This window comes from Rhodnius prolixus, unplaced genomic scaffold (assembly GCF_049639745.1).
Source record: "Rhodnius prolixus isolate KJV_2025 unplaced genomic scaffold, Rpr scaffold_1, whole genome shotgun sequence".
In the NCBI taxonomy this organism is placed as follows: Eukaryota; Metazoa; Arthropoda; class Insecta; order Hemiptera; family Reduviidae; genus Rhodnius; species Rhodnius prolixus.
In genome coordinates, this window is record NW_027411581.1 from 63648192 (window position 1) to 63667173 (window position 18982).

The 18982-nt window shown below is 36.0% G+C and overlaps 1 protein-coding gene across 7 annotated transcripts in view; it reads left to right on the forward strand.

Moving 5' to 3' along the window:
* Positions 1-18982, forward strand: part of zfh2 (Zn finger homeodomain 2) — a 441349-nt gene that overhangs the window by 125906 nt on the left and 296461 nt on the right. The window lies entirely within an intron of this gene.

Sequence of the window (18982 nt, forward strand, 5' to 3'; positions counted from 1 at the left end):
ATTTGACTTCATCTCAATGCTCTCCTTACCTAGCAAGAGAGCAAGAAAAAGTTTGATTGCTTCCAATGCTACACCCCCAGTTCCCTTAACTTTTGTTTAATTAAATTAAAGAGAAAAGAGAAAGTGCTTGTTTACCTTCAGACTAGTGGTTTCTCTGTTGTTAACATTCTAGTTATTTTCCAAAACAACTAACCAAAAAAAATTAGAATATTCTGTTTGGACTTCCGTTCCAACTTCAAGAGAGGAAATAAAGCAGAAGGACTTTCAGTTGTTTATGGACTTATTTAGGTCAATTTTAAGTCTGCAGTCTTCCCTCCCTCCCCACACCACGCTTAAACTTAGAGGGCAACAATTCAATTAGGTTAGGAGGAAAGTTTTTGCAGGTTTTGACATGTAACTTTTGTAAGTGTTTATCTGAAAGTAAATATTTACCTCAATTGGTGCTGTATTTTGTTGGTAGACTATCTTGTCGCAAATTTTCTGCTTTTCAAAAAAGAAAATGAGTTTAAATTAGGACTAAGCGCTTGAGAGATAACTAGAAAAAGGGGAAAATGGAGTTTGAGGAAATAATAATTAACTAGTTAAAATGATGGTGTAACGATTTTGGTACAGATTTTTATTCTATTCTGGTGATTCTGATCTCGAAGATTGATTCTTTAAAGTACACTATATGGAAGCTGACCCATCACAAACGATGGGCGAGATTGCTGAACAATTGGATGTTAGCCACCTAGATGTCGTGGAGGTTTTTTTTTTTAAAGGCTCGCGTTGAAAAGATATCGACTGGTGAAAAATTGTCACCATCGAAAGTTGGTTCTTCAATGAAAATCAGCACTAATCAAAACCAAATTGATCATTTCGTGACTTGTTGAAACATTCTGAACAGTGTTTGAGTTTCTCAAACATTTCCGGAAAGGCGCCACGGTAGCCGAGTGGTTAGAGGCTAGACCCGCAATGCTAAGATGTATTGTTGGTTTAGTGGGTTCGATTCTCTAGGTCTAGGCCTTGGATTTTATTTAATGGTTAATATGTGAATTTTATAGTAAAGAATGTTTGCTAGTCGCCTCCGTCCACGACACCTAATTTAGTAGTTGGACGTAAAGTCGGCCTGAAGAAATAGACAATTACTTTACGTTTACTTTAAGACCAAAAGACTTGTTTAAGGTAAGGAAGTTGACGGCTCCATTTAAGTTTTTTTTTTTGAACCGCAGAAACTATCAAATGCAAGATAAGTATTTTTCAAGTAATTTCGAATAATTTCAACCGGCTATAACAGCTAACAGCAGTAGAGGTCCTTGATCTTATTCATGAAAATCCTCAACCGCTCGTGTTTCAACAAATCACTGGTCCTAAAATTGAATTAATGGGAGATCGATGTTCTACTTCAATCAAATCCTCTCCAACGGATGTTGTCCTGTTCTCCTAGGATTACCTTTCTTATTGGTACGAGTCCTTACGATTTAAGGTCCTCGCACAAAAGCGGTGTTGGTTGAATGTCTTTAATCTTAAGGGAACCCCAATTTTATCAAAGGAATCCAATAAAACGACACGTTTCTGGTTGCTAAATATGTGCTTAAGCTAATAGTGCTTTAATTTTTTTTAAATTATACGAATACTAGATGAGCTACGAGTACTTAATCTCCAAGTTTGTCTTCTTAAAGCACGATTCTTCCCTTACAACTTTACACACGAACATATGATGTAGAAATTGTGCAATTATAACAATAAGAGTGTCTCACGTGAAGGTTTTTTGTAACCTTTAGCATTTATTGATTTTCATGTTGGTATCTAATTATGAACTGAGCATTTAATTATCAATTTCTTTCTTTTAAGAAATAAATTGACCAATAAGAAAATAATGAAGAAATAAATTAGATGTTCTATCTACAGGAAGTATGTGATGACTAAGCGAGGGTAATCTATTCCGGTAGAAAGAATCACATTTGACTGTGTTAATTTTCTTCCTAAGTAAGAATATTGATTCTTGGCTGCCATTCCATATTACTCCCCCCTTAGGTTTAATTCTTAATCTAGATTAGTGTGGTGGTGGGGGGTGTAGGTGGAATGAGTCTGTGAGTTCGATGTGGAAACTGTGTGAGCTCTAGTTCAACTATTTTCATATTCCGCCAGCTGGACATTATTGCTTTGCGCAGTCTTTAATGAACATTTATTAATAACTAGATAACTACTTTTGGGTTTTAGTTATAGTATTTTTTGAAGCTCTTTTCTCGGCATTTATCGTTCTGTACTTGGTATTCGTGGCTCTTTACTCGGCAGTTGTTGTTCTTTACTTAGTATTAAGCTCTTTTACTCATCTATTAGGTAGTTGAACGTTAATCCCCGCCTGGGGAAAAAATAGGCGATTATTTTACTTTTACTTTAAACGGCTGTTGTAGTTCTTTACTTGGAATTTGTGGCTCTTTTCTCGGCATTTATCGTTCTGTACTTGGAATTGGCTCTTTATTTGACATTTATGGTTCTTTACTCGTTGTTTATTATATTTCAGGGTATTGAGGGGCATTAATATGCAGTAAAAAAAAAAATTTACTTATCAGAGATTTTACAGTTGACGCAGTGAATGTTTAGGATCCGTACGTAATTCAATATATCGTGACGTAGTTTCATACAAGACTGAAAACTTAGACTAACTAAAATATTGTTCCACATTTTTCAGGCAACATGATGGGTTTTACTTCTAAAATTAAAAAAAAAAACAGTGGCCCATGTTTGCAAATCTGGAAATAAGAACAAATTCTATGACATCAGTGTTGTAACGTCAATATAGTCGACACAATTCTCTAAATAAATCTCTTTGACATGTACAAAACCGTTTCAAAACTTTGTATTTTCGAAGAAAAACTAGATTTTAGATTGCTTCCTTCAGCATGGCTAAAGAATTTAAAAAAAAAAAGAAAAGAGGAAATAAGCGTTAGATAAAACTATTTACGCGACACCCTCCCAAACAAGGAACTTCTTGAACAAACAATTCTACAATAATTAATTTTGCATTCCAGTTCTTAACGATGCACCATCTCACTAATAATGTTGAGCCGGGAAAAAGGAAAAATCTAAATGAAATTAAAAGTGACTAAAAAGAAAATAAAAAAGAAAAAAGAGAGCTAGAGAGTTTGAGGAGGAGGGGGGACAGGAAAAAAGAAAAAGAAAAAGGAAGTAACATCATTTATCGCGCCCAGATGTGTCCACAGCCGCCAAAGATTCCAAACTGCGTCATATCTGTCGGTCCGAGCATTCCAGGCCGGCTTTATTCCAGTCATTAGTCTACCAACTGGCTTTCCAGCATTGGGGCACCCCACTGCACACATTCTGGTCTGGTCTGAGTTGTACCCCTGGGTAGGGAATCAAGTGGATGTTTACTTGACCAGCAGCCTCACGAACTAGGGGGACAACCAGTAGTAGGGATGGACAATATTTATGACGTGATCAACAAGATGTGAAAGGCATTGTTAATTATCAAGTTTTACTTTGAACATTGATTATATGTACAGTAACACTAAGATTTCTGTAATTTCTTTTCTTCGATTTTGTAGCCAAGATTAACCTTTTTAAAATTGATTTTAAAATTAAAATTCTAAATTGGGGCGGGGGATTGGTTTAAGGGATTTTTGTGGTGTAAAGTTGAAGGGCTCACTTTACGTTCACAACTCACGCAGTGTTGAAGGGAATTTCAGTAAGTTCACACTAGTCTATTTATTATTTTTATTCTTAACTCATTCATGAATATTGTAATTTCATTTCTGTTTCCTAGTTCTCCTTATTTATCTTCTAATTGCCCCGTTCTCAATCTTATCTTCGTTTAAAGTATACAGAGAGTATGAGATAGAATTGGGGAGTAAGAAAGAGCAATAGGCGAAGGAGTTCATAAAAGATTTAACATAGAGTATATTTGCTGGCCGAAGGACGGATGAAAGATAAGAAGGTATTTATATTGGTGGTGACTTTACCTGCGGGAAGGTAAAGGAGGGACTATGTGGACATAGGTTGAATCTTCTGTACATAGAAGATAGCCAGCCGCCTTTGCCCTAACCTTATCTAGGTCCTGATGATAAGTTGAATGGATGGCTTATGATACACACGTCCCTTAGTTGTGGTAGGACGGAGAAAATGTGGTGGGGATGGGTGCACATATTTACGCTTCAAGTCTTGCCTTGTGTGCGAGGGAGCGAGTGAGAGAGAGAGAGTGTGATGGAGAAGGGAACGATGGAGAGAAAAGAATTATCGATTGACCAGACACTCCACGGCTGCCAACCCACATGTTAATTTTCCCCCCTGACTATCGATTTGTTTAAGTATGTCCCCCGAGGTAGGTGAGTTTGTTGGTTGTCTGGGTGTAGAGTGCGTTGCGATAAAAAGAGAGAGAGAATGAATGTGAGTGAATAAATGAGATTGAATGAGATCGAAACAAATCTTATCGATTATCCAACAGATACATACAAGCGCGGACATGTTTGAGAACGACCAGAGAGAGGCCAGTCCCCGGATCACACTGTGGCTGACCTTGGCTGACCCCTACTTATGCGATCTCTGTGTCAGTAGAGCGGATCATGCATCGATTCCCTCGACTATCGTTTTTGTTTGTTTTGTTTTTTTCACGTAATTTCTCGGACATTGACCTTTTATTTTGGCTGGGAAATTTCAACTTCGATATTTTCCTATCTCATCGAAATATCTGCTTCTACGGAATAATCTACGATAAACGAGATTTTCTATATCAGAATCATTACTGTATTCTTGATGATTGCTAGGTGCGATTTATCATCTAATTTCTACTCTTAACATTCAATTAGGGTATATGTGGTTACGAAGCTTGGGAGATCCCCAGTTCGAATCCAGCGTGTAAGCTTCTTTTTAATAGTTAGAAACAATCTTATTAGTAAATAATATGCTTCCGCCCATGTCCACAATATTTAGTTGGTAGTTGTACGTTACGCGTTCCCCGATTACTTTACTTAGCATTTAATTGCTTAGCATGAAAGTCTGGAAGCGGTCAGGGATACAGTAAACTGCTGCTATGCTTAAAAACCAGAGATATTCCCCAGCCCTGCGGTTTTTTAAGCACATTTTCATCAATATTATTCATGGTCAAACTCGGGTACAAAGACATTTCTAAATATGAAATCCAAAGATATTCCCCAGCTCAGCGGGTTTTCAGCATAAGGGTCGTTTGAAAAGTCCGTGCAAAAATAAAAACTACTTAATTTTTGGGGGTAAACCTTTTTTATTTTTCAACATAGTCTCCTTTTAGGCTTATACACTTCGTCCAACGCTGCTCTAGTTTGTTGATCCCTTCCGAATAATAGGATTTGTCCAAGTCTGAAAAATAGCCATTCGTTTCTGCAATCACCTCCTCGTTTGAATAAAATCTTTTTCCCGCCAGCCATTTCTTCATATTGGGGAACAAATAGTAGTCAGAGGGAGCCAAGTCTGGAGAATAGGGGGGATGTGAAACGAGTTGGAACCCTATTTCCATTAATTTTGCGACCACAACTGCTGAGGTGTGAGCTGGTGCGTTGTCGTGATGGAAAAGGACTTTTTTGTGGGCCAATCGTGGGCGTTTTTCTTGCAGCTCGGTTTTCAAACGGTCCAATAACGATGAATATGCACCTGTAATAGTTTTACCCTTTTCCAGATAGTCGATGAGGATTATTCCTTGCGAATCCCAAAAGACAGTCGCCATAATCTTTCCGGCCGAAGGAACGGTCTTCGCCTTTTTTGGCGCAGATTCCCCCTTGGTAACCCATTGTTTAGATTGTTCTTTGGTCTCAGGAGTGTAGTGATGTATCCATGTTTCATCCACAGTGACGAAACGGTGCTTAAAGTCCTGCGGATTCTTCTGGAACAGCTGCAAACCGTCCTTGCAACACTTCACACGATTTCGTTTTTGGTCAAGCGTGAGCAATCGCGGCACTCATCTTGCGGATAGCTTTGTCATGTCCAAATGTTGATGCAAAATATTATGTACCCGTTCATTCGAGATGCCCACAGCACTAGCAATCTCACGCACCTTCACTCTTCTGTCATCCATCACCATATCATGGATTTTATCAATGATTTCTGGAGTAGTAAACCTCAACAGGGCGTCCAGAACGTTCAGCGTCACTTGTGCCCATATGGCCACTCCGAAAATTTTGAAGCCACTTATAAACTGTTCTAATCGAAGGTGCAGAGTCACCATAATGTTTATCAAGCTTCTCTTTAGTCTCCTGAGGCGTTTTGCCTTTCATAAAGTAGTGTTTAATCAACACACGAAATTCTTTTTCGTCCATTTTTTGAAAATCACTCGACTTCCTCGATTCAAACGAATGCCAAACACAAAGAAATAGACCGATCTGGCTGAAACTTGGTGTGTGTTCTTCCAAGAGATGCTACTAACTAAACATAACCTCGATAAGCGCCAGTGGTGCTATCTCTCTGACTTTGCACGTACTTTTCAAACGACCCTCGTATTTTCATTAATATTATTCAATGTCAATCACGAGTACAAAGACATTTCTAATTATGAAATCAAAGATATTCTCCAGCGTTTTTCAGCATATTTTCATCATTATTATTCATTGTCAATCACGAGTACAAAGACATTTCTAAATATGAAATCCAAAGATATTCCCCCAACTGAGCGGTTTTTCAGCATATTTTCATCATTATTATTCATTGTCAATCTCGAGTACAAAGACATTTCTACATATGAAATCATAGGGTATTAATACAATACCTTTATAAAAAATAATTTTCTTTCTCTCTCTTATAATAATGTTCGTTCCTGGAACGAATTCTAGTCAGGGAAGAAAAAAGGAACGAAGTATTCTAAGGTTTTCTCTTATGTTAATATCTTCGCATTGCGACTAATATCTTGGTGTTTTGATATTCCATCTTGGTAATCATGAAGAAAAACGGTGCTACTATGGTGGACAACCAATATCATATTTGCACCTCCATGCCACTCTTAAACAATTGTTAAAGAGACTCATCCATTATATTTTATGTCGCCGCCATTTTCTAAGAAATCATTCCTCCAGTATAGTTAGGCTGTATGTAAGAAATGAAGAAATGACCAGGTTGAAGGCGAGACAATAAATTATAACTAAATGCGACACAATGGTTTCGCATGGTGGGGGCGGTAGGGGGGCGGAGAAGTGAGGTGGCAGAGTTTTGAAAAAGAATAGATTGCAAGAAGTTGTGTGTGTTGACTGTTTTTACCACTTCTTCATAAAGGGGTGTGTGTGTGTGCTAACTTGGGTAACATCATCCGCCACAAACATCTCCTTCGTTTTGTCCATCTCTTGCTCTTAGCCCCACAAGCATTTTATCGGCTACAAACCACCGGGCGGGCAAAAACGAGTCAAATTATGACAGCTTGTGGACCGGTTTTGAATTCTGTTCAAGGAGTCAATGAGAGAGAGAGAGAGTGATTGAGAGAAAGAGGATTGTGGAAGGAGAACAAAAAGTCGCAGGAGTGCGCAGGGTTGGGATTGTGCGCAAGGCGTCCCAGGAATCCAAAAGGAACTCTAACTTCTTCTCCTTTTTCTTGCATTTCTTTTTTCTTTTTTTTTTTAATGCAGCAGTAGTTCGTGATGTGTCGCCTCGGCCGTGTTTCTTTGGTCCAAAGCAAGTGCCACAGCATCATCACCAACATCATACTGTTCTATCACTTGTTGCTATTTACTTGTCCACAATTTCGCTACTACAGCATAGTCTGCGGAAGAAACTCGTTCATTCACTATGCTGTCTTACTAAGCGTTTAAATCACTTTGTCACAACTAAGGAACTAATAATTTTTTTAACAAATTATCGTAATATCTACTGTATTAAATGGAAACGTAGTTACTTTTAAAAATAGATATTTCGCTGTCATATTTATAATGGATTTTTGTTTTTGTTTTTACCAGGAAATACCTATTTAACGTGGGTGTAATTATTGCGTAAAAATATAGCTCTACGCTTGCCACCACTATTGCGGAGAGGAAAAATGCAGAAAGTTTACAAATTTGATTTCTAGTTTAGATGCGGACTTAAACAATATAAATGATCATGGATTCCTAGTCTAGATGCAGTCTTAAAAAATATAAGTGATCATGGATTTTTATAAGTCACCATATTTTGATTTCTAGTTTAGATGCGGTCTTAAATTAATTTAAGTGATCATGGATTTCTAGTCTAGATGCGGTCTTAAACAATATTAGTGATCATGGATTTTTATACGTTATCATATTTTGATTTCTAGTTTAGATGCGGTCTTAAACAATATATGGATTTTTATACGTCATCATTTGACTTCTGATGATACTGCCAATCGCTGTAACCCGTTTTCTCTGTTTGTATGTGTGTAATAAATTCAGTATGAAGAGAAATTCTTGAATATGCGACCACATTAACAACTGTTGACACAGGCGCTGTCCAGTTTGATGAACTGGTTTATTTATTCAGTCCTGGGAACAGTTTGTAGAGATGAGGTACAATGAGACTGGAAAAAAACAAAAACAAAAAATTAAGTCTCTAGGTTGTGGGATAATAAAATTTAAAAAAAAAAGCGTACAAAACCTTAACAGTAGACTGCAGACTGATTTTTTTTTTTTGTTTTTTTTTAATGCCACAGTTGTAGTCATTAAACTGTAGAATTTTGGTTCTTTCTCTCTTCTCAGTCCAAATTACAAGCAGAGGGGTCTAATACGGGGGGAGATGTCGGCTATATTCAAATTAGTGGATATTGAACCACCGAGCAAGATGGATATGGACAAGTAAGTGAGACAGTACGTTTGCGAGAGGGCCCCTCTCTTGAAAAAAGAATGAAAGCAAAGAAAAAAAAAAAAAAAAAAAAAATTCTCCCCTGTAGGAAGATTGAGAGGCGGGAGTGTGATGATGATGTTGGTAAGCCTAGGCTATAGAGCCGGGGGCGGCCGGCCGTGGGGTAGACGCTTTTCCTGATTTAATTTGACTGTAGAAACGGAAGGATAGACGGGCGCAAGGAACACTCGCTAAAGAAAAAGGTGTTCCGTTCTGTTTGATGATTCATTGAAGGAGATGCTTAGAGGTGATTAAGTCTTCGTCTTCTTCTTCAACATTCAAGAACTTTTTTTTGCCTTACTTTCTCTTGTTAACTTAATTTTCAAATGTTATCAACTTACAAACAACTTGGCTTATTATTATTATTTCTTTTTTTTTTAATTACTTAATTTTTATCTTTTAGTAACTCTGTTATCAAAATACTTTCATTATATTCATCTCATTTAATTGGTTTAATTAATTCTATGGCAAAAAAGAAGGTTACCATTTGCAAGCACAACTGTAATATAGTCGATCAAAGTTAATCTTAATTTTAGGCCAATATTTCAGTAACAGGCAATAGCCTAAATTTAAAAACAAAACAAAAATCAATTACGTCATTGCAATTTTATTAAAAATAATAAAAATACCAACAAATACAATATTTTGATTATTGGTTGTCCTTGGACAACAAAAGACTGATTGATACTTCTATTTTGAAACCCATCTGTGGCGTATGGAATAGAGCTGAGGGGTTCAACCAAACGCTCCAATCTCCTAAAAGATTCAGTCTCTTCAATCTAAAATACTTCGAACTATTCTAAACGCTCCATTTTATGTCTCCCAACCTGGACTATACACACTCACCTTAACCATTCCTTTTTGTCGCACATGTCGCTGAAAACACGATACAGAAAACTTTATTTTTAACCTGCAATCTCATATAAATACTCTTATAGGGTGGCCTTAAAGGCCTACACCACTGCGCGACTCCTTTGGATCTATTGTGGCGCCCCGCACTCTAGAAGCTTACCCCAACAGACCTGTCCGTTTAATCAGACTCTTAATTCTGGAGAGCAACTCTTTGGTAAAGCTCTCCGGCCTGGGTTTTTTCCACCTCTTAGCCAAACTAGCCCTTCGCACTGATACAACACCTCCTCCTCCTCCTCCTGACAGAACCTACAAAGGCTATCCCATTTGCCAGGACCATATAAAACCTATAGCTCAAAATACTTTCTTCAAGAACTCTTCCTGATAAACTGGACAAGACGCCTTAGGCTGGAAACATAGTGGAGCGGCGAGCAAAGCGGCGATGATAGCGAAGAGCAAAGCGGCGAAATCAAACACAAGTAAACAAATGGGACCGCGCATAGTGGCGAGCAAAGCGAAGATAGAGCAACGCTATCTATAAAGAGTGGAGCAAAGCGTTATGACATGTTTGATTTCTTCGCTCTCATCGCGCTCAATTTGTAAAGGTTATTTTTCAAAGGTTATGGATATTGTTACATTTATTGGTTCAGTTTGTTTAAAGAAACCTCTGTGGGGCCATAGTATTTGTGAAGCTACAATAGTTTTTAATAATTAATAGTTAAAATTAATTAACAATTAGTAGTTAATGGAGAATTCAGGTAATTTTTGCTACATTTAATTTGGTTCTCAATCCCTTAATGCTAACTTTCATCTAAATACTAGGCAAAATTAAATTACATTTTCACGTCCTACTACTTCTGATCAGGACGAATTCTCCAATCCTTCTTCTGTAGCGTCGTACTACTCCAGTTTTTCAGATGAACAACATTAATTTACGACAAATCATGGAGTAGTGATTTAATAAAATTATTGTTTTTTTTTAATTGACTAATTTCTTTTTATCTGCATATATTTCTATTTTATTTTTATTTATTTTGATTTTCTTATCTTAAAGTGACTGCTAGGATTAATGGGGTTACACTGGGCTAGTATGTAATCAAATGTTGATATAGACATTCGAAAATACGCATGAAACTTGCCAGGATGCTCCCGAAGTTGTTGGTACAAGTGATGAAATTCACCAAGTTCATTTCTAAACTTATTTATGTCATGTACAACTGCAGCTCCTACTACTAAGCTGCTGCAAATACCAAAGTTTCAACGAAGAATTTTCATATAAAAATAGTTCCTCCATCTTGTTTTGTCAAAAGGAGAACGCGACTAAACTCGTCACTATGTGCATGCGACTCTTTGCTCGCTGCTCGTCGCTCTCTTTGATTTGAAGCAGCTATCATCGCCGCCTTGCTCGCCGCTCCACTATGTTTCCAGCCTTAAACGACAGTGTGGTCTCGTGATCTCCTCTCTTGGTGAAGAGAGTGGGACTAACAGTCTAATGTTTTGGGAGTGTTACCATTGCGGTAACTTCTCCACTCGTTTGCTTCATTTGTTATCCTTGTTACTTATAGTGCCAACGCACTGATTTTTGCACAAATAAACGCCAAAAAAGATTATTGGTTACTTTATTTAAACCATATTTTTAAAAATATTATACCAACTTCCTTTTATTGACCGAATCCTTGTGATGTCTAATTTAATGTTTAAAGCATACGAAAAAGAAACGTTGATTTTTTTTTGGGGGGGGGGTCCCGGAAATTATTACAAACAACTCAGAAATATATTTTACAACAATTGTTAATATTAAACAAAATCTAACCGAATGACATAATTAGTGGGTGATATAAAGATTTGGCCCACATCTAACTTCAATCACACATTTATATTATAATATATCGGTCACATGAATCAGTGCATTCAATTGGACGCTCTCCTTTCTACAGCATCAATGAAATGATAAAAAAAAAATGTATTGATTAAGTGCATCAATATATGCGGGCTAACTCTGTCCACCATCTTTATAATATAATTAAATTATTATTAGTTAATTGTCATTGAACTCTATTTTAGATATCTTTTTGTTAAATATATTTTGTATTGATAATTTTTTTACTTTACAAAACAAATAAGAAAAAGATAATTAGATTCATTAAAAATCCAATTAAACAAAAAAACGGAACTAACTATAACCACAGAGGAAGTATGTAGAAACAATTGCCGATTGCGGAAGTGGGTGTAGATCGTTGAAAACCAATTCTCGCCAACTAAACTTAAAAAGATTGTATTAGATGTAAACTTCCAAGTGAGGCGTTTAAAAATGGCGAGATGGTAGCAGTTAAACGAGTAAGGAGCAATTATTGTGAACAAAAAAGCGTGTTTTCGAAACTGTATTTTACGTGGCCGACCGTGATTACCGCATAAATTTGGGTAGAGTAAAGAAAAATTTTATTTCAAAAAATTAAACGGCTAAAACTACCAATCTAGTTGGCTAGTACGGGACTAGAAGTCTTGTTCACCAAGCGGTTTCTTTAGATAAGATCCTCAGTCTGTGTTATTGATAATTCGAAGAACTAGCTGTACTAGGATCTCGTTGTCTTAATTGCGAGCAACAATCCAAAAATGATTTTAAAAAAGAAAACGACCCACAGATCATCTAATCAATCCTCGAACTCTTAGAGTGGGAAGGGGGGTTTTTCCTAGCCTAGAAGTGGTGCCTTGAATAATCACTTAGCATTTGGTCTATGCCGGGCTTCCTTAGAACTCTGTAAAGAGACTGCAGACCATGATGGAGTCAACAGAATCCTCCAACAACGCCCTAATATGAAGCAAGTGATGCCAAAGAGTGGGCCTCGTGATGGGGCTCCGGATTCGCTGAACAAATGAACAATAATAAAACTGATAATAAACATGTGCTATTTTTGCTCATTCCATAAATGTAAGTAGGCGCCACGATAGCCGAGCGGTTAAGAGGCTAGACCCGCAATGCTAAGATGTATTGTTGGTTTAGGGGATTCGATTGTCCTCGGTCTTAGCCTTGGATTTTTATTTAATGGTTAAAATGAGAAATTTACAGTAAAGTATGTTAGGCGGTTAGAGGCTAGACCCCGCAATGCTAAGATGTATTGTTGGTTTAGTGGGTTCGATTCCCCCGGTCTAGGCCTTGAATTTTATTTAATGGTTAATATGAGAAATTTATAGCAAAGTATGTTTGCTAGTCGCCTCCGTCCACGACACCTAATTTGGTAGTTGGACGTAAAGCCCCGCCTGAAAAAAAGTAAATACAATTTTAATTTAATTTTATATCATATTTTAGCCCTTAATATTTAAAAATCTAATTAAGAGTTACTTCAGATTTGGGGTAGTTTTCGAAGTCAATCGTGAAACACAAATGCTGAATAAAGAAACAAAAAAAATTATAGATTTAAGTCATTACTATTACAGAGTTTCTTATAATCTATATTGTAACCTAACTTTATATTGATTTGTTACTTCTTGTCTTTAGTTGGGAATTATTTATACGTTATGTTAGGCGATGAATATTAAAGTTTAGATCGGAACAGAATTTAATAACAATTTTTACGATAGTAATTACACTTTCTAGAAAGTGTAAGGTTAAAGGCTAACTATAGTTTGTAGTTAATGAGTATTTAATTGTAAGTACGTAATTATACATTTTATATAATTTTGTGAGAAGTTTGGCCATTAGATTTATTACCGGCTAGCGCATCACCTTGCGGAAGAACTGTTTATATATTACTAATCTTAAATAATATAAGTTTGCACTTTTTACCGACGCATGTCGCCCGGGCGCCTCCTTATATCGATCACCTCCCGCTTGAGGGTAAGTCCCCCTTATACTTTTATATTTCTTCCATCTCAATGCAATCTTTTCCTACTTCCCAAACATCTCCATATAATGGAAAGTAGTAACTACTACGTGGTGAGTGGGCGGAGCGGATTGGATCCAAACCATGAAGGGCTGAAGTGGCGGGGGCGGGGCCCAGAAGATTGTGGAATACTTTAAAAAATAAAACGTCTATGGCAGTTGCTAATGGCAACCCTTGGGTGGATTTAATCTTCTTCTTTTCCATAAAAATAAAAAAATGTGATTCACTTTTAGCGTGACAATCACAAATAATTGTTTACCAATTGTCTTGAAATTTCTATCCGAAAAATCTATTCTTTTATAAAAAGAGGAAAAAGAATTAAGATGTTACTTCGTTGGCGTGTTTCTGTGCGGATTCTTTGAAATTATGAAGACGATCCCCGATTTGTAGCTGAATTTACTAAAATTTGATAAGTGGATAGATTTTTTTGTACAAATTCTGATTTGTACAGAGTAGTCGCGTTTGTTTTCAATAGATTTAATGGAGTGTTGAATGTAATTAATTATGAGTGCAGCCATAAATAGATCTTCATTGCAATCCAATTTCAGCATCTATGGAGTTCTATGCTGCTATTCAATTTTTTTGTTCCGTGAGAAATGTTATTGAAACATAGGAGATCATGACAATACTGAAGGTTTGTGGTATCTATTCCCTTCTGTCTGCGACTATCCTAGGGTATGAAAAGCAGATCCTACATCCTAAAGTGGCCCTAGAAATCTTGGTTATTGAAGTTGATATTTTGAAGCAAAATCAAGAGGATAGATTTTTTTTTTTAAAGTCCTGAACTCTGAAGTCCACAATTTTCTGTAAAACCAGGAAATTCTCTTTTATTTATCCATTATCCTGGAGGCAGTACGGTTATAAAAAAAATAAAGTAAAGTAATTGCCTATTTTTTCAGGCGGGGCTTTACGTCCAACTACCAAATTAGGTGTCGTAGATGGAGGCGACTAGCAAACATACTCTACTGTAAATTTCTTGTATTAACCATTAAATAAAATACAAGGCCTAAACCGAGAATCGAACCCACTAAACCAACAATACATCTTAGCTTTGCGGGTCTAGCCTATAACTTCCTAACATACTTTACTATAAATTTCTCATATTAACCATTAAATAAAATCCAAGGTCTAGACCGAGAATCGAACCCACTAAACCAACAATACATCTTAGCTTTGCGGGTCTAGCCTATAACCGCTCTGCTACCGTGTCGTCCTGCATTACGTTTTACCTATACATTCAACGGGAATGTCTATCTTCTTCTTCTTCTTCCGTTGGAACTGGACATGGCCTCCTCAGCTATCCAGTCGCCAGTCATCCCTATCAATCCCATACGTCTCAGATCTTCCCACCAAGTTTCCTATCCACTTTAACCTAGGACTTATCCTGATTTTCCGCTTCCATCTTTACTGCCAACTGAGTCTTTCTTGTTCATGCATCTTATGAGATCTTTTTTGTATCGCTTAATTGCCTGAGTTTGACATTTGTACTGGTCCTTAAATGTACATGCCTCATATATTGGGCCTCCTTATAAACTATCAAATAGAGAAATTTTACGATTCAGAGGATCTGAATGCTGTAATAAATACATTGAAGACCTTAGGTTCAAGCTTTTGAAAATAATACGAAGAATGTATAATACTGGGTGATATTATTCGAGTGGAAGTCTTATATTTCGATTGACTTACATCCTGGACGAGAATGCAAGGAAGAGCTATACATCCACATATACTCACGTACATTACAGACATACATGTTTACATTCTCTCTCTCTGTAAGTAAGACATACGAGACAAGAAGGCCGTGTATATATCACTCACATGTAGTACATAGTTTAAAACTCAGTTCCTGAACACAATAACATTTTTCTTACAGGGGAAAAAAAAGAAGAAAAATCTTCCAGAGTCTTCCTGCAGGTCTTGCGTTGCTCTATTCCTGTTCATATTAATATTTATCGCATATTTTCTGTGTTCCCTCTAAAGCGAAACGGTTCGCTATCTATCTTACATTAGACCCATAGTGACTCTCTGGGAACAGTCACTCAAAAAGAAAAAAAAAACGCTGCATAGAGATTGTTGCTCCTCAGCGCTGACACATAAGGGAGTACGGGGAATTCCCGAATAGCAAACTTACTGGGATAGAGTTAACTCCAGCCAAGTGTGCGCGCTTGGGTTCCTTCAATCTCCCTCTCTATTTCTTCCTCATTTCCCTAGATATTGTACATTAGCCTGCCTGCTGCCATTCATATTCCATATACACACTCATCCTTGCAGTTCTATATTACAGCAGTACTATCATCTCCATTTCTCCCAGATAAGGTTACCCTGAAAAACAAATTCTGGGAATATGAGGGATCGTCTTTAAAATTTAATAAATTTTTGTATTAAAACAATTTTACAGTTACTTGAAATGTTAAAATTATTCCATTATTTTTTATTTGCTTTTCTTGCAACTGTATAAATGAATACAAGAAACAAAAATAATCTGGATAATACATGCGTAAATATATCATTTATACAAATATAATACATAAGCATACATCCAATTGCGAGCTAGTATGAACGGTATCCATCCAGTGTTGCTAACTGTTAGCCAATCCAACCAACGAGATTAACGTTTAATCAGTTAAAATATGATTGGCGTTCACTAAGTGTTGGATGGGTGGGTTTTGGAAATAAAAAGGAGCGGTTTAGTGGATTAAATTGGGCAGCGATTGGGCTGGGATTGGGTACGAATGGAATTGTTCTGAATGGTTTGTATGTTTGAGTTAAAAAGAGCATTTACTGTTGTTCTTTAGCTTTTGGATTGGTGAATTTGAATTGGATTATTCAGTTAACCTATTTTCTACTGTACTTGCATATCTCCATATCTATGTTATATTATTTCACATATTAGACGCCACGATAGCCGAGCGGTTAAGAGGCTAGACCCGCAATGCCTAGATGTATTGTTGGTTTAATAGGTTCGATTCTCTTGTCTATGCTTTGTATTTTATTTTAATGATTAATAAAAGGAATTTATAGTAAAATATGTTTGCTAGTTGCCTCAGTCCACGACACCTAATTTAGTAGTTGGACGTAAAGCCCGCCTGAAAAAATAGCCAATTACTTTTTTACTACTTATTTCACATATTTTGTATGTTCTATTTTTTGCTGGCCACTTTTTAATTATAATTATTAAAATTAAAGCTAAAAAAAAAAATAGTAACACACATTTTAGACAATTGTAGGACGTATGAAATAGGAGTGGAGCTGATGAAAACGGAAACAGGGAAATTAAACAATAGAAATAACTTCCTGCATAAGTTTTTTATCATTTTATAGGAAGGCGAGAATTAATTTCGATTATATATATATATAATAATCATCATAACATCTGGCAGAATTCCAAGGATATTCTTTGATGATTTTTTTTTTTTATTAAATTAAAAAAAAAATATTCATATTTTTCATGATGAAAAAGTTGTATCATGGAAAAGGTGAGCCGGAAATGGACAAGCCGTTTCTAGGCTTTCTTGCGAGTATCTCAGGGCTGTAAAGTACGTCACCAAAATGGCTCTAACATGATGAGGGTGGGAGAAATAGTGCTTAAAATAGGTTATAATAATGGCTGTGAAATTAATCTTTTTTTAAAATTTATTTTGTTATTTACAATCTGTATAAAGTCATGAAAGGCAAAAGGAAAGAAACTGCCCAGCGGTAGCACTTTCTACAGGATGTGATTTTTAGTCCTTCAGTCTGCGAGGAAGTCTCGCGGCCGGGGATTCATTGGCGTAAATTAGTCTCTAAATTAATTGTTCTTGAAAAAAAGAAAAGAAAAGAAAATCTGTAATGATTTGCACTTCCCTAACCTTTTCCAATTTTGAATTTTCACTGGAAAATGTTACGATACGTGGTATCTTCCTTCCGCCCCTTGAGTCCGAAAAAGTAGTTTCCTAAATGTTAGTTTGTGCCAAAAACTTCTCAAAAACTAAACTGAAAACAAAACAAAAATCCGCACGAAGCTAAAACTTTTTTTTTTAGATTGGGGCCTCAAATGGGGACCTCAAAAAAAAAATCATCTCTGGGTAACCGTAGCAACAACAGCTCAGTTTGCGTAATCATCTTTTAAGAGAAAGTGTGGGCTCTATTCGTGCAATTATACCTAGGCTTTTCTTTTGGACATTAGTCGATGTTGAAACATTATTATAATAATTGTAGAAGATTTTTTTTCTTATTTACCTAATAATAATTATTATTTACTTTACCTACCTCTCTCTGCACTTTCATCCTTTAATTTTGGAATCTCTAACCGAAGAGAATTAGATGAGAAATAAGGAGAAAATTTTCTAATTAATTTCATACAAAAATCATGGAAATTTAATTGAGCTGAACGTAGAGAGAGCACGAAGGGCACACCTGATGCCTTTAAAGAAAGCAAGAAAAAAGAAAAGAAAGAAAATAAAGAAAGAAGCTGGCTGGTGTTAAAGTGCAAGAAGAGCATATGGCCCTTTGACTTTCAGACTTATTGATTTCACAAGTACAAAAGGGAAGAAACAATAGAAAAAGTTTGTAAGGGAGATAGAACAATCTCGATTGATGATTTGTCTACTCCACTTATTACAGATCCATTATCTCCGGATATTGCCTTCTTTTTAGTACACTATCAAGACAATGTAAGGAAAATCTTTATTCTATTTTTTTTTTGTAAAAAAGAAAAACAGGAAATAGAATGGAGTAGCAAGGAAATGCCGTCTGGATCTCTTTTTCCCAATAAAAAAAAAATGTATTTGATAATCTTTATTGAATATTAATTTTCGTTTCATTCAAGAGAAAATATTTATTAAGAAAATGCTAAAAGCTCATCTGTTGAATGGCTGAAATGAAGTCAGCAGAGTGAAAACACAATATATTCTAAAAAAAAAAAAAAAAAAATTCGTATAACTTCCGCCTGAAATATAACAGAATTCTTTCTAATTTCAAATATCGCACTTTTAATACGCTTCCAACCGTTTTTAAACAACTAAAGTGTAGGTTTATTTTATTAGGGGTTCCCTTAACCCGTTTTTTTGGGCTCTAAAAATTATTTTAGGGAGGTTATACACGTAATTAATCAGCTGATTAAACATTAAGTTAATAATTAAAAAACAGCTGGTAATGAAACATTTGTTTACTTGTTTGTTTTTAAAACATTAATACGCTTCCAAGCGTTTTTAAACAACTACAGTGTAGGTTTATTTTATTAGTTAAGTACGGAGTCCCCTTTCCCCTTTTTTGGGGGGGGATTCAGAAATTATTTCAGGGAGGTTATACACGTAATTAATCAGCTGATTAAACATTAAGTTAATAATTAAAAAACAGCTGGTAATGAAACATTTGTTTACTTGTTTGTTTTTAAAACATTAATACGCTTCCAAGCGTTTTTAAACAACTACAGTGTAGGTTTATTTTATTAGTTAAGTACGGAGTCCCCTTTC